This window comes from Hyperolius riggenbachi, chromosome 10 (assembly GCF_040937935.1).
Source record: "Hyperolius riggenbachi isolate aHypRig1 chromosome 10, aHypRig1.pri, whole genome shotgun sequence".
NCBI lineage: Eukaryota > Metazoa > Chordata > Amphibia > Anura > Hyperoliidae > Hyperolius > Hyperolius riggenbachi.
In genome coordinates, this window is record NC_090655.1 from 56418174 (window position 1) to 56431088 (window position 12915).

General features: G+C 47.6%; 1 long non-coding RNA gene across 1 annotated transcript in view; it reads left to right on the top strand.

Annotated features, from left to right (window-relative positions):
- Nucleotides 1–1356: 1356 nt before the first annotated feature.
- LOC137533928 (uncharacterized) overlaps nucleotides 1357–12915 on the top strand; it is a 49257-nt gene continuing 37698 nt past the window's right edge. The window contains exons 1-2 of the long non-coding RNA XR_011024250.1: nucleotides 1357–1441; nucleotides 9012–9153. This is a non-coding gene — a long non-coding RNA (uncharacterized lncRNA). The remainder of the gene's footprint in view (nucleotides 1442–9011; nucleotides 9154–12915) is intronic.

The window sequence follows — 12915 nt, forward strand, 5'->3', positions numbered from 1 at the left end:
GTTCCTGATGGTTTCGGACAGAAATCTAAAGTGTGTACAGGCGTCCCCCAAAGTGACCTGCATGTCTCCCACAAACCACTAGCAGGCCTCGCTCTGGTCAGCTCTTCCAACGAGTTTCATCATTGTCATCGGACTCCTCAGGGGGCACACAATGGAGGAGGGACAAATAAGGGGGAGGGGAATGTCCAAGGGAGGAGCTTGAAGCTATGAAGATGGCAGGACAGCAGTAGTGAACACATGGGTCTTTGAGGCCTGCTATATGTACCTATGAGTATCTCATTGTGTCAGGGAGAGTGCTGAGGTCCTTTGGCACTTTGTTTAGGAAAATATTTGTACATGGAGTTAATTATTATGTCTTTCAAAGGACAACCTAAGTGACATGTGACATGATGAGACAGACATGTGTATGTACAGTGCCAAGCACACAAACAACTATGCTGTGTTCCTTTTTTTCTTTCTCTACCTGAAAAAGTTAAACATCAGGTATGCCACTGACAGTTTCTGCCCGGGTCGGACTGGGTCAGACTATAGCATAACCCTCACTGATAAGTAATTACAGCCATAAAACCCTTTCCTGTCAGTAAATGGCTTCTGAGAGCAGGAAAAAGACTAAAAAGGGTCAATCATTCATAGATTTGAGCTCTGACATACTTCAATGAAGGTGTCATTGAGCAGAGGCAATGAAACAGTAAAAACTTAAAAACTAGATTTAAATATAAAATAAAACTGTGGGATATCTAAAAAAAAAAAGTAATTTTAGGAGACTGAGGATAAATACAATCTAAAATGGCAAACGTATCCGTGAAAACGGATCTGATCACCGGACGAACGGATCAGTTTTTACTCCATTTCCATTCCGCTGCTTCCGTTCTGTTTCCCCACCCCCAAAGTGGATTTTGCTGGATAGAACGGTCCATTTTTCCACTAGTGTGAAGAAACGTTTATTTTTCTCATTGCCCCCAATGCAGTACTTTAGCTTCTGTTTCCATTCTGCTGGGCTCAGCTGTCCGGAAAAATAGGTGCTGCAGGAAATTTGCGGTCCGTTCAGCGGATAGTGCAGAACAGATCCATTTGAACAGACAGATGTGAACGGATCCATAGGTTAACATTGGATCCATTTGCATCCGTTCCGATCCGTGAACAAAACTTTTTTTAGTGCCAGTGTGAACCGGGCGTAAGAGGATTGGTGCTAAACTAGTGTTGAGAAGCAGAGGCAGATAAAGTTAAAATAAATAAGTAAAAAGTCACAAGAAATGAAAATGCGCTGAGGCAGGGATTGTAATGTATACATATGTTTGAGCTGTTTTTATATATTCCTAATATCTATTTATATAATCCAGCTCTGTGTATTTCTTTAGTCACCAGCTGCTGTGAAATATTGCCGAAAAATGAAAGAAAAACGAAATAAAAAGATAAAAAAAGAGAAGCCCTTGGAATGAAGGTAAGGTGCATTAATACGGGAATTTTTTTAAGGCTTAAATTACTTTCTGCACAATGAGGATCTGCAAGTGAAGTAAGAGAGTGTTATTAACTTAAAGAACAGATCGGGCTGGTTTATTGAAGAGCTATTTTGCACTAAAATGGAACTTTTAATACACCGCCAGCTTGCCTTGCAGTTTCTCCAGCAGGCAGTAAAGATATTCAGCAATTTTGTTTTTTTACTTTGGGTCTTTGTGTCGCTGGAAGACTTTTTTTTTTATATTATTGCTTATCACAACTATATTGAAGTCTTAAAGGTTTGTAAAAGAGGAAATTTACATTTCAAAAACTTTTGAAAGGTCAGAAAAAGGAAAGACAACTTCAAAAGAGATACTTTTCTCCTTTGCAGTTGATGATATGACAGTGAGTTGAATTGGGGGAAAGTCTCAGGAAATATTTGAGATGTTCCTATCAATAGAACAACCGTTGCACAAAACATATGTGGCGGGGAGAGAATGATGCGATCATTGGGTGCGGCCAGGCCCGGATTTACCTCACAGGAGCCTATAGGCACAGATGTCCTGGCACCTTAGACTTCAACCTCCATGAACTGCACTGCAAGTATGCGGGCTGCAGGGCCGAGCCTGGGCGGGTGCTGCGGGTGCAAGGCACCCAGGCGCCTGCCTCTGAGAGGCGCCGCCCGGCCCCGCTCTCCCCCTGTGGCCGCCGCCGCCGCTTCAAGCTCCCTCCCTCTAGCCGCCGCGTCAGACCTCGATCAGGCGGGCGGGCGCTAGGACCTAGCACGCCGCACTGATATGCGGAAGTGACATCACTTCCGCATATAGAGCGGGTGCGTCCGGCGCCCTTTTCCTGGTCGGGTCGCCCGCTGATTGAGGTCTGACTAAGGACTGCCGAAAGGTGAGGGGGGAGCGGAGGAGGGAGCGGCGGCGGCGGGGCGCGCTCCTGTCACTCACTACCTATCCTGGGCACACATACCCCCTGGCTACCTATCCTGGGCACAGATACCACCTGGCTACCTATCCTGGGCACAAATACCACCTGGCTACCTATCCTGGGCACAGATACCACCTGGCTACCTATCCTGGGCACAGATACCCCCTGGCTACCTATCCTGGGCGCACATACCCCCTGGCTACCTATCCTGGGCACAGATACCACCTGGCTACCTATCCTGGGCACAGATACCACCTGGCTACCTATCCTTGGCGCACATACCCCCAGGCTACCTATCCTGGGCACAGATACCACCTGGCTACCTATCCTGAGCACAGATACCACCTGGCTACCTATCCTGGGCACAGATACCACCTGGCTACCTATCCTGGGCGCACATACCCCCTGGCTACCTATCCTGGGCGCACATACCACCTGGCTACCTATCCTGGGCGCACATACCACCTGGCTACCTATCCTGGGCACAGATACCACCTGGCTACCTATCCTGGGCACAGATACCCCCTGGCTACCTATCCTGGGCGCACATACCCCCTGGCTACCTATCCTGGGCGTACATACCCCCTGGCTACCTATCCTGGGCGCACATACCCCCTGGCTACCTATCCTGGGCGCACATACCCCCTGGCTACCTATCCTGGGCGCACATACCACCTGGCTACCTATCCTGGGCGCACATACCACCTGGCTACCTATCCTGGGCGCACATACCCCCAGGCTACCTATCCTGGGCACAGATACCACCTGGCTACCTATCCTTGGCGCACATACCCCCAGGCTACCTATCCTGGGCACAGATACCACCTGGCTACCTATCCTGAGCACAGATACCACCTGGCTACCTATCCTGGGCGCACATACCCCCAGGCTACCTATCCTGGGCGCACATACCCCCTGGCTACCTATCCTGGGCGCACATACCACCTGGCTACCTATCCTGGGCGCACATACCCCCAGGCTACCTATCCTGGGCGCACATACCCTCTGGCTACCTATCCTGGGCGCACATACCACCTGGCTACCTATCCTGGGCGCACATACCACCTGGCTACCTATCCTGGGCACAGATACCACCTGGCTACCTATCCTGGGCACAGATACCACCTGGCTACCTATCCTGGGCGCACATACCCCCTGGCTACCTATCCTGGGCGCACATACCACCTGGCTACCTATCCTGGGCGCACATACCACCTGGCTACCTATCCTGGGCGCACATACCCCCAGGCTACCTATCCTGGGCACAGATACCACCTGGCTACCTATCTTGGGCACAGATACCCCCAGGCTACCTATCCTGGGCACAGATACCACCTGGCTACCTATCCTGGGCGCACATACCCCCTGGCTACCTATCCTGGGCGCACATACCCCCTGGCTACCTATCCTGGGCGCACATACCACCTGGCTACCTATCCTGGGCGCACATACCACCTGGCTACCTATCCTGGGCACAGATACCACCTGGCTACCTATCCTGGGCACAGATACCCCCTGGCTACCTATCCTGGGCGCACATACCCCCTGACTACCTATCCTGGGCGCACATACCCCCTGGCTACCTATCCTGGGCGCACATACCCCCTGGCTACCTATCCTGGGCGCACATACCCCCTGGCTACCTATCCTGGGCGCACATACCCCCTGGCTACCTATCCTGGGCGCACATACCCCCTGGCTACCTATCCTGGGCGCACATACCCCCTGGCTACCTATCCTGGGCGCACATACCCCCTGGCTACCTATCCTGGGCGCACATACCCCCTGGCTACCTATCCTGGGCGCACATACCCCCTGGCTACCTATCCTGGGCGCACATACCCCCTGGCTACCTATCCTGGGCGCGTATACCCCCTGGCTACCTATCCTGGGCGCGTATACCCCCTGGCTACCTATCCTGGGCGCGTATACCGCCTGGCTACCTATCCTGGGCGCATATACCCCCTGGCTACCTATCCTGGGGACATATATCCCTGGCTATATATTCTGGGGACACTGTCTGTTTGTCATTATGTGCATTTACTGGTGAAAATCTCTCTTATGTGCATTTGCTGGTGAAAAGCTGTCTTCTTATGTGCATTTGCTGGTGAAAAGCTGTCTTATGTGCATTTGCTGGTGAAAAGCTGTCTTATTATGTGCATTTGCTGGTGAAAAGCGGTCTCTTGTTATGTGCATTTGCTGGTGAAAAGCGGTCTCTTGTTATGTGCATTTGCTGGTGAAAAGCGGTCTCTTGTTATGTGCATTTGCTGGTGAAAAGCGGTCTCTTATGTGCATTTACATGGGGAAAAGCTGTCTCTTATGTGCATTTAGTGGGGAAATTTTGTCAGTAAAAATAATCTTTTGTCAGTAAATTTTTAGGTATTTGTCAGTAAAAAAATAACGTGAAAGGTTGGCAACACTGGCAGGCTGCGCGGCGCAGCGGGAAAGATACAGGCAGCCCACCTCACGCTTGGGCTTGGCGGGGGGAGGAGCCTACGACAGTGAGAGTAGGGTGGCCGCAGGCAGCCATAAATACGCAGTGTGTGACTGCGTCGCACTCGCAGAGCCTCTCAGCCTGAGTCAGTCCAGAGACTAGCAGGCTCGCAGGAAGCCAAAGCCAGCCAGGAGCAAGCCCATGGAAGAGGGGTAGGAATGGGGTATCACATGCATGCGGAAAGAGGTGGAAGGTGTGGGTGTGATTAGGCAGGACACTGGTGTGGTTATGTGGTTGGGCGCGGTAAATTTAACCACTCCCATAGGCGCCAGAGAAAATCTTGCACCCAGGTGCCAGGCACCCCAGGCTCGCCCCTGGCGGGCTGTCCCAGTTTTCACCTCTCCCTTAGTTCCCTTGCACGTTGTAGGCTGCTACAGATGCCCCTTAGTATTAGGTAGCCAGAAGCACCCTCAGTCTTAAAGGGAACCTAAACTGAGAAGGATATGGATTTTTCCCTTTAAAATAATACAAGTTGCCTGGCAGTCTTGCTGATCCTCTGCCTCTAAAACTTTTAGCCACAGCCCCTGAACAAGCATGCAGATCAGGTGCTCTGACTGAAGTCAGACTGGATTAGCTGCATGCTTGTTTCAGGTGTGTGATTCAGCCACTACTACAGCTAAGGAGATCAGCAGGACTGCCAGGCAACTGGTATTGTTTAAAAGGAAAAATCCATATTCCTCTCAGTTTAGGTTCCCTTTAAGTAGCTAGAGGTGCCCCCACGTATTAGGTAGCTAGAGGAACCTCAATACTAAGTAGCTAGAGATGCCCCTCACTGAAGGGAGATCTGGATAGTGGAATGGCTAGAGCAGGGTGAGTAACCTCTCATTTACAATCTCATCAGCACTCTGCATGGGGAAGGCTTGAGGAAGGCCGTCAGGGAGGGGAGTGAGCCGCCTTCCATTATCAGGCCCTGTAGGCACGTGCCTACAATGCCTTATGGCAAATCTGGCCCTGGGTGCGGCAAAAGCTCTTTACTTCAGCTAACCAAAAGGAACACAAGAGGGACCCAAATCTATTACCTTGCTCAGGACCTCATTACATCTTAATCCATATCTGGTGCAGCAGGTTTGCAGAGCTGGACATTCAGGAATGTAGAGCTCTCACCACAGGAGTTCCTGAGAAATAAAAGAATCTAGCAGGGGCAAGAGGGCCCATGGTAACGGTAGAGGCAGGTGTGCAGAGCTGGGAATCCGGGAGTGCTGTGGCATCACCACCAGAATTGGGGTTGGTTGATCGGAACAGCCGGATTCTGATTTTGTCCCTCAGCCAAATATCAAATTTCGTGATCAGATTTCCATGTTCCGAAGGTATTTTCTATTGAAGTCCATGCGGTCAATAGATCTGCCAATGCGAAAATTGGCTTCAGAAACAAAAATTTTCATCAAACACGGCGTTAACACAATGGCATGGAAAGTACAAATTGGCTTCTGGGACAAGAATTTGTAGTCCGTAGTGATGTCAACAAAATGGCTGTCGGCGATGGTCCCTGAAGGTCACACTAATGTGTGCTGGAAATACTTGTTTCTGAAGCCAATGTTCGCATCGGCAGAACAGAATGTGGTACTCGAAACAGTATAATTTCCGATTTTCACGATTTTATTCGGAATGGGCGAATTCCGATGCAAAAATTGGAACTTGGAACTGTTCCGATTCCAGAGCTCATCTCTAACCAGAATCAGATTAAATAATCCAGCACAGTCCTAGCAATGAAATATCAATGTTTGGACTGCAGTGAGCATACAGTGAATTTCCATCCACATCCATACATCTGCATTTACAATGGCTGTGTGACGAGAGGCCTATCAGAGCCTTGCATTCTGGGAAATATTGATGGAAATGGGTTGCACAGAAGCATTCTTACCCTTCTTAGAATCCCCTCCTGTCCACAAGCACATCCTAATGACAGCTCTCACATAATGTCCTCTGGGTGTATCATTGGGTGTCAGTCCTCACATTCACACAATGCAGCGCGCTATATTCAGTTCCTGGAGGTGGACATAATTATGGGCATTTAAAGCAAATCTCTGGGACGTCAGTCTGAATAATATGGTATTGCAAATGCTTAGAAGAAAGAGGAGTGTCAAAGTCAGGAAACCTGTATTAATAACCTTATTATTATTATTATATTGTTGCCATTATTTCAATAGCTAGCTGCAATCCCACGAGGAAGCGGTATTAGTTGCCATTGCATGACCTGAATAATGGAGATTTTCCGAGGGACCTATTCTTGTTAGACAACATATTTATCCCTGAGAGCTGTTTTTTTACAGGGGGCGATGAAAGCTTTAAAGAGTACCTGAGATAAAACTAATCAGTGGTGTAACAATAGGGACTGCAAGCTATGCAGCAGTGGGGGGCGTGGCCCATTCTGGGGCCCACCCAGGGCCATTTTAGGGGGCAGGAAGGGTCGCAGCATGAGGGGAGAGCATTGGCCACCTACATCAGCGGGGAGGGGGGCCACTCCCCCCTTCCTCACCCCGGGCTCTTCCCTCATCGCTCCCTCTCCAGCATTAATAGGTGGCAGCAGCGGCGGGCAGGAACACAGACATACCTCCATGTGTTTTCCCACGCCGGAAGTTCCTCTCTCTAAGCGTCTGACACTACTTCCTGTTTATCAGGAAGTAGCGTGTGGAGCTTAGAGATTGGACCTCTGCGGTGGAACACATGGAGGTATGCCTGTGTTCCTGCCCACCACGGAGGCCCATCCAAATTTTCGCAGGAGGGGCCAGTGATTTCTAGTTACGCCCCTGAAACTAATGAATAAATTTTCATGCGTCAGGCTGGGGGGCTCCCTTGCTGTCTCTCGGGGCCACTTCTGCTCCCCCACTGGCTGCATTTGTAACTTGCTTCAGAGGCTGCATGCGCGCTCCACATTAACTGGTCTTTCGTGCATCAGGTCCATTATGAGATAAATGTGTTTGTACATTCTGAAGCCTACATAGAGCTCGGCTATGTTTTTTTTGTTTGTTTGTTTTTGTTTTTTTGTTTTTTACTGGAAGGGTTAAGAATTCAGTAGGGCTACAGCACTCCCACTCATAACTAATTACAAGCCATAAAGGTCTTGCGTGGTACAAAACAATTTCTTGTTGCAGGGAATAGAACAAAAATAAGGCCAACAGTTCTAGAATGTAGCTGTGGAACATTCAAAGACTGCTACTGTGTCATTCAGCTAAAAACGTAAATTTTTAGTTTTGAAACACCAAATAAGATTTTAGCAAAATGCAGAGCTAAAAACTGCTTAAAGCAACTCTATAGGAAGTGGTACGGTGGCATAGTGGATATCTGCATGGAGTTTGTATGCTCTCCCTGTATTTGTGTGGGTTTCTCCCCACATCCCCAAAGCACACTGATATGCTTGGTGGAATCAAAAAGGGGATCCGCTTTTTGGTTCTTGGATTTGGATTGCTGCGGGATACCCAGCACCAACACTACTTCACTTCTGGGTGTGCAGTTTTCTTGATTGGAAGGACCATGGTCCTGACAGTTTCCTGACTGTGAACCTCATTGCATTGTGGGAAATAGCTGTTTACAGCAGTTTCCAACTGCCAAAAAAGCAAGCAGCATCTCCTTTGACATTACCTGCCAGTAGAGCTGCTCAAATCCGGAACCAGGAGATACCCGGGTAGTTGCTATCCGGATATCTCCCAGTAAACCTGTGCGAGGTGGTCAATCTTACCTGTCTGACGTCTTCTTCGTCTGTCCCTAGGCGCCTCCCACGATGCGCTCCACGCGCGTCACATGATTACAAACTCTTCCTCCTAATCACAAAACCGTCGCTTGGACCGCATCATGGGAGGCGCCAAGGAACGGACCAAAGAAGATGTCAGACAGGTAAGATTGACCCCCCCCTCCCCGGCCCACCCTGCACAGGTAACTGGGAGATATCTGGATAGAACTATCCGGATGTCTCATGGTTCCGGATTTCAGCAGCTCTACCTGCCAGCTGTAAAAATGTCACCATGTGATAAATGTCAGGATTTAAATCAGGAGGAGGAAACCATTTACAATGGGCAAACACTGATTAAACCATTTATACATAATTATTGTAAAAATTAAGCACTTTTTTATTATATTATTTTAACAGGAGTTCCTCTTTAACACTTTCACTGCCAAGCTTTCACTGGTACTGTACTCACATCCACAGACTAAATCTCTCGGCATGCATGGTTAGTGTGTGCAAGGCACTGTCGGGAACTACAAAATCTGGAAGATTCTTCTGGTTGGGTGGAGAAGGTGACGCATCCCATACGGGCCCAAGCCGGGGGCCAGAGGAGCAGCACCTATAGGTAAGTAGTGGGACTTATGTGTTTGTGTGTAGCATGCATGCATAATAACTCAACTTTTTGGGATAAGATTGAGGGACTCTTTAACACACGCCCCTGTCACACCTCTAACCACGCCCCCACCACACCCCTTGCCCTGCATATAACAATTCAGTTCCAAAAGATGTAGTTTTATCATTCAGACCACACTGGTCCTTTCTCTCATCTGTAATTTTCCTTCATTTTAACTGTTGAAAATAAGATATGTATCAATTAAATTGATGAGAATAAAATTTTAGAGTCAGTTAAACACATTTTTAAGAGAAAAAAATGCATACAGTATATTCTGGCGTATGAAACTACTTTTTAACCCGGGAAAATCTTGTCAAAAGTCAGGGGTCATCTTATATGCCGGGTGTCATGTTATAGGGCAGGTACTAAAACTTCAGAACAGAACTGGAGAATCTGAGGTTGCCGGGGGGGGGGCACAAAAAATGTCCGCAGCAGCATCCCCACCGTATGCAGCGACCATATGACAGCAGCAAGGGCGGTGCTGTACAACTAGTCTAGACAGGAATAGCTGACCAATCCAAGCAGGGTTTGTATACAACAACCAGCCAGGCAATCACCGGTAAGTTACATCGCTTGCCGTGATTGGCTGGTTGTTGTATACTGGGTACCACACACATTACAGCTCCAGTATCTGTACCTGTTTATACAGTATAGCACCAGTACATACAGTACAGTATACAAATGTCCAACAATCAAGAGGGGTAGTCTTATAAGGCGAGTATATAAAAACATTTAATTTGAACTGGAAAAGTTGGGGGTCGTGTTATACGCCCAGTCATCTTATACACCGGTATATTAACACAGTTCTGTGTTGAAAGAGGGACAAGGAGGAAGAAAGAGGGACAGGGGGATTTGGTTCCCAAAGAGGGACTGTCCCTCCATATAGAGGGACAGTTGGGAGCTACATGCGAGGAGTTACACATGCACGCAGATTTTCTGTATGTTTGTGTGTACAGTGTACACACAGTATGTGTATGCATGTGAACTTTTCTCTGGATTGAAGTTTGACTTAAAGGAAACCAGAGGCCACATAATATAAAAGATTTATACATACCTGGGGCTTCCTCCAGCCCCACCTGCCTGGATCGCTCCCACACCGCCGTCCTCAGCCTTCTCCAGCTCCGGTACCGGGTCCCGTAAATTTGGCCATTCGCGGCCAGTCTGACGCAAGAGAAGTGTGCTCTCTACGTATCTCTCCAGTGGCTGCTGGATGTAGAGAGCCGCCTGAGAGATACGTAGAAAGCGTACTTCTCTTGCGAAGACTGGCTGCAACTGGCTGAAGTTACGGGACCTGGTACCAGAGCTGGAGAAGACTGAGAACGGTCGTGTGGGATCCGTGCAGATGGGGCTGGAGGAAGCCCCAGGTATGTATAAAACTTTTATATATTTGGTCCCTCTTTACCTTTAAAGCGGTATTATCACCATAAAAATCAAATTTCAACAGCAACTGGTCTGAGTGTATTAAGTGGTAAAGATGCTAATCCTGCATTCAAAACTTTTTTCTGCTGTTATGGTTTGGAGTTATCACATACTATAGGAGCACTGGCCCTAGTCCCAAACAGTGCCAAAAAGTTGTATGCTGGGAGTTCTTTTGAATGCTGGGAGTTCTTTTTATCTATAATATATTCCTCCTCTTCCATTTATTTCCCTGCCTAGCTGATCACTTGTGTTTACAAGCAAGGCTGAGGGACTCAGTGATTGGGTGTGTAAATAGAAAAAAAAGACTCTGGGAGGAGGGCAGCTAATGAATACACAATGAGCAAGAGAAGGGAGGGGGGAAACAAGAGTCAGGGAGGATATGATGTCAGCATTAGCTTGGCAAGATGGCCACTGCCTAGAAAAGGATTTTCTGCTTTTCCTTTGTAAAATTCACAGGAATCATTACGTGGATAGCACAATACATCTGTTATGTAAGTAGAAGTAGTATTTATCTACTTATATATGTGTTTTTTATTTCTAGATTCGAATGAGCGTTGCTTGTTCTTTAAGCAAATTTCTTGCAAGCATTTTGGTGCAATTTCTTTTTTTTTTTTTTTCTGTGTCAAACAACATGTTACATATATCTATACACTGCAATGCTACAATGCACTGACAATGCAGACAGAGGGGGTCTGAGCCTTGTGTTTCTGGCCTGTATAAAGTTATAAATAAAAAGGTCTTCCATGTCTTCCTCGCTCCTTCGTTTTATGATTAAACAGCAGAACGTCTCATTAGAATTTATTTTAGAGAAATAAACTCATGGGTAAAATGTCTTCCTGTGTTTGGATGATGGAACGGATGAAACAAGCGCAGGAAATAAAAATCTGTGTATTTTTCCGACATGTTTCCACGCGGGCTCGCTGAAACCCACAGCCCGCTCTCACCGTGTGGTAAATGTCAAATTAACGCTTGACGTACGCTCAGCTCCTCTGTCTTTTGTTTAACATTTTCTGACCTTTACTTGTGTTTGGATATCTTCGCAAATCTTCTGGCATTGACTTCAGCTAAACTGGGAAGCAAGACCCGAAGATGGCCTGACGCGCGCTGCGAGAAAGGCGCCGCCACGGATGCCAGGCCTCTTCTCCGGATTTTCATTTCTGATTCCAGGCAGTTTCCTGGGTTAACGCTTTGTTGTGTATGAGGATAAAGCGAACTAGTCAGGCTCATGTAGAGCGCCAAGATTTGCTATAAATAGTGATAATCATAATCAGATCATTACGATTACGCAAAACATTTCACGTAAATTTACACAATTACACCCATATGTCATGACATTTTGTAAATTTAATTGATTTTGTATAATTAATTGTAATTTTGCATAATTTTCACAAAATATTGTGCTGATTTTAGCAGTGAATGACAAAGCCCCCATACCTGCTATTATCACCAAAATTACTACGTAGGTTAAGGAGGAGAATAGTGGGTATGAGTCATTAAAATAATTTCTGAGAAAATCGATTTTAACAACTTAAAGACCGCCCACGCCAATGGGCGTGGTCCCGGCGGCAGCCCCAGAACCGCCTAACGCCAATTGGCGTCAAGTCCTGGGGCTGGATTTTGCAGGAGATCGCGCGCAGGCTGCGCACGCATCTCCTGCTCAGGGGGCGGAGCTCCTCCCCGCCTTCAGTCTCCAAGACTGTTAGATGGCGAAACCACCATCTTTTCTGTTAGTACAGCGCTGCAATCAGTCCCCCTGGGAGACAAGAGAGCGATCGGCTCTCATAGGCAGAAGCCTAAGACAGCCGGTCGCAGGATTGGCTGGCTGAGGGGAGGGAGGGGTTTACAATACATAAAAAACGATGTTTAGTAAAAAAAAACAAAAAAAAACACCAACATAAATATTTATAAAAATAAATAAATAAACACAGGGGGGGGGGGGGGGAGATCAGACCCCACCAACAGAGAGCTCTGTTGATGGGGAGAAAAGGGGGGGGGGGAATCACTTGTGTGCTGTGCGGCCCTGCAGCTTGGCCTTAAAGCTGCAGTAGCCAATTAACAATAAAAAGGCCTGGTCTTTAGGGGGGTTTAGGGGGGTCCTCAAGTGGTTAAAGTCAATGGGAATCAATTTTATTTTTTTTTAAATATGGATGTGTTGCAAATCAAAATGAATCCTACCTTAATTGATTTTCGCCGCTCCCCAGCCCCTGGATCGGTAAATTTTGACCGTAGAATGATGTCTTGTTATTCAAAGATGGCTGCCGACCTTAGCTTCGTCTTCCGGGTCGGCAGCCTCTT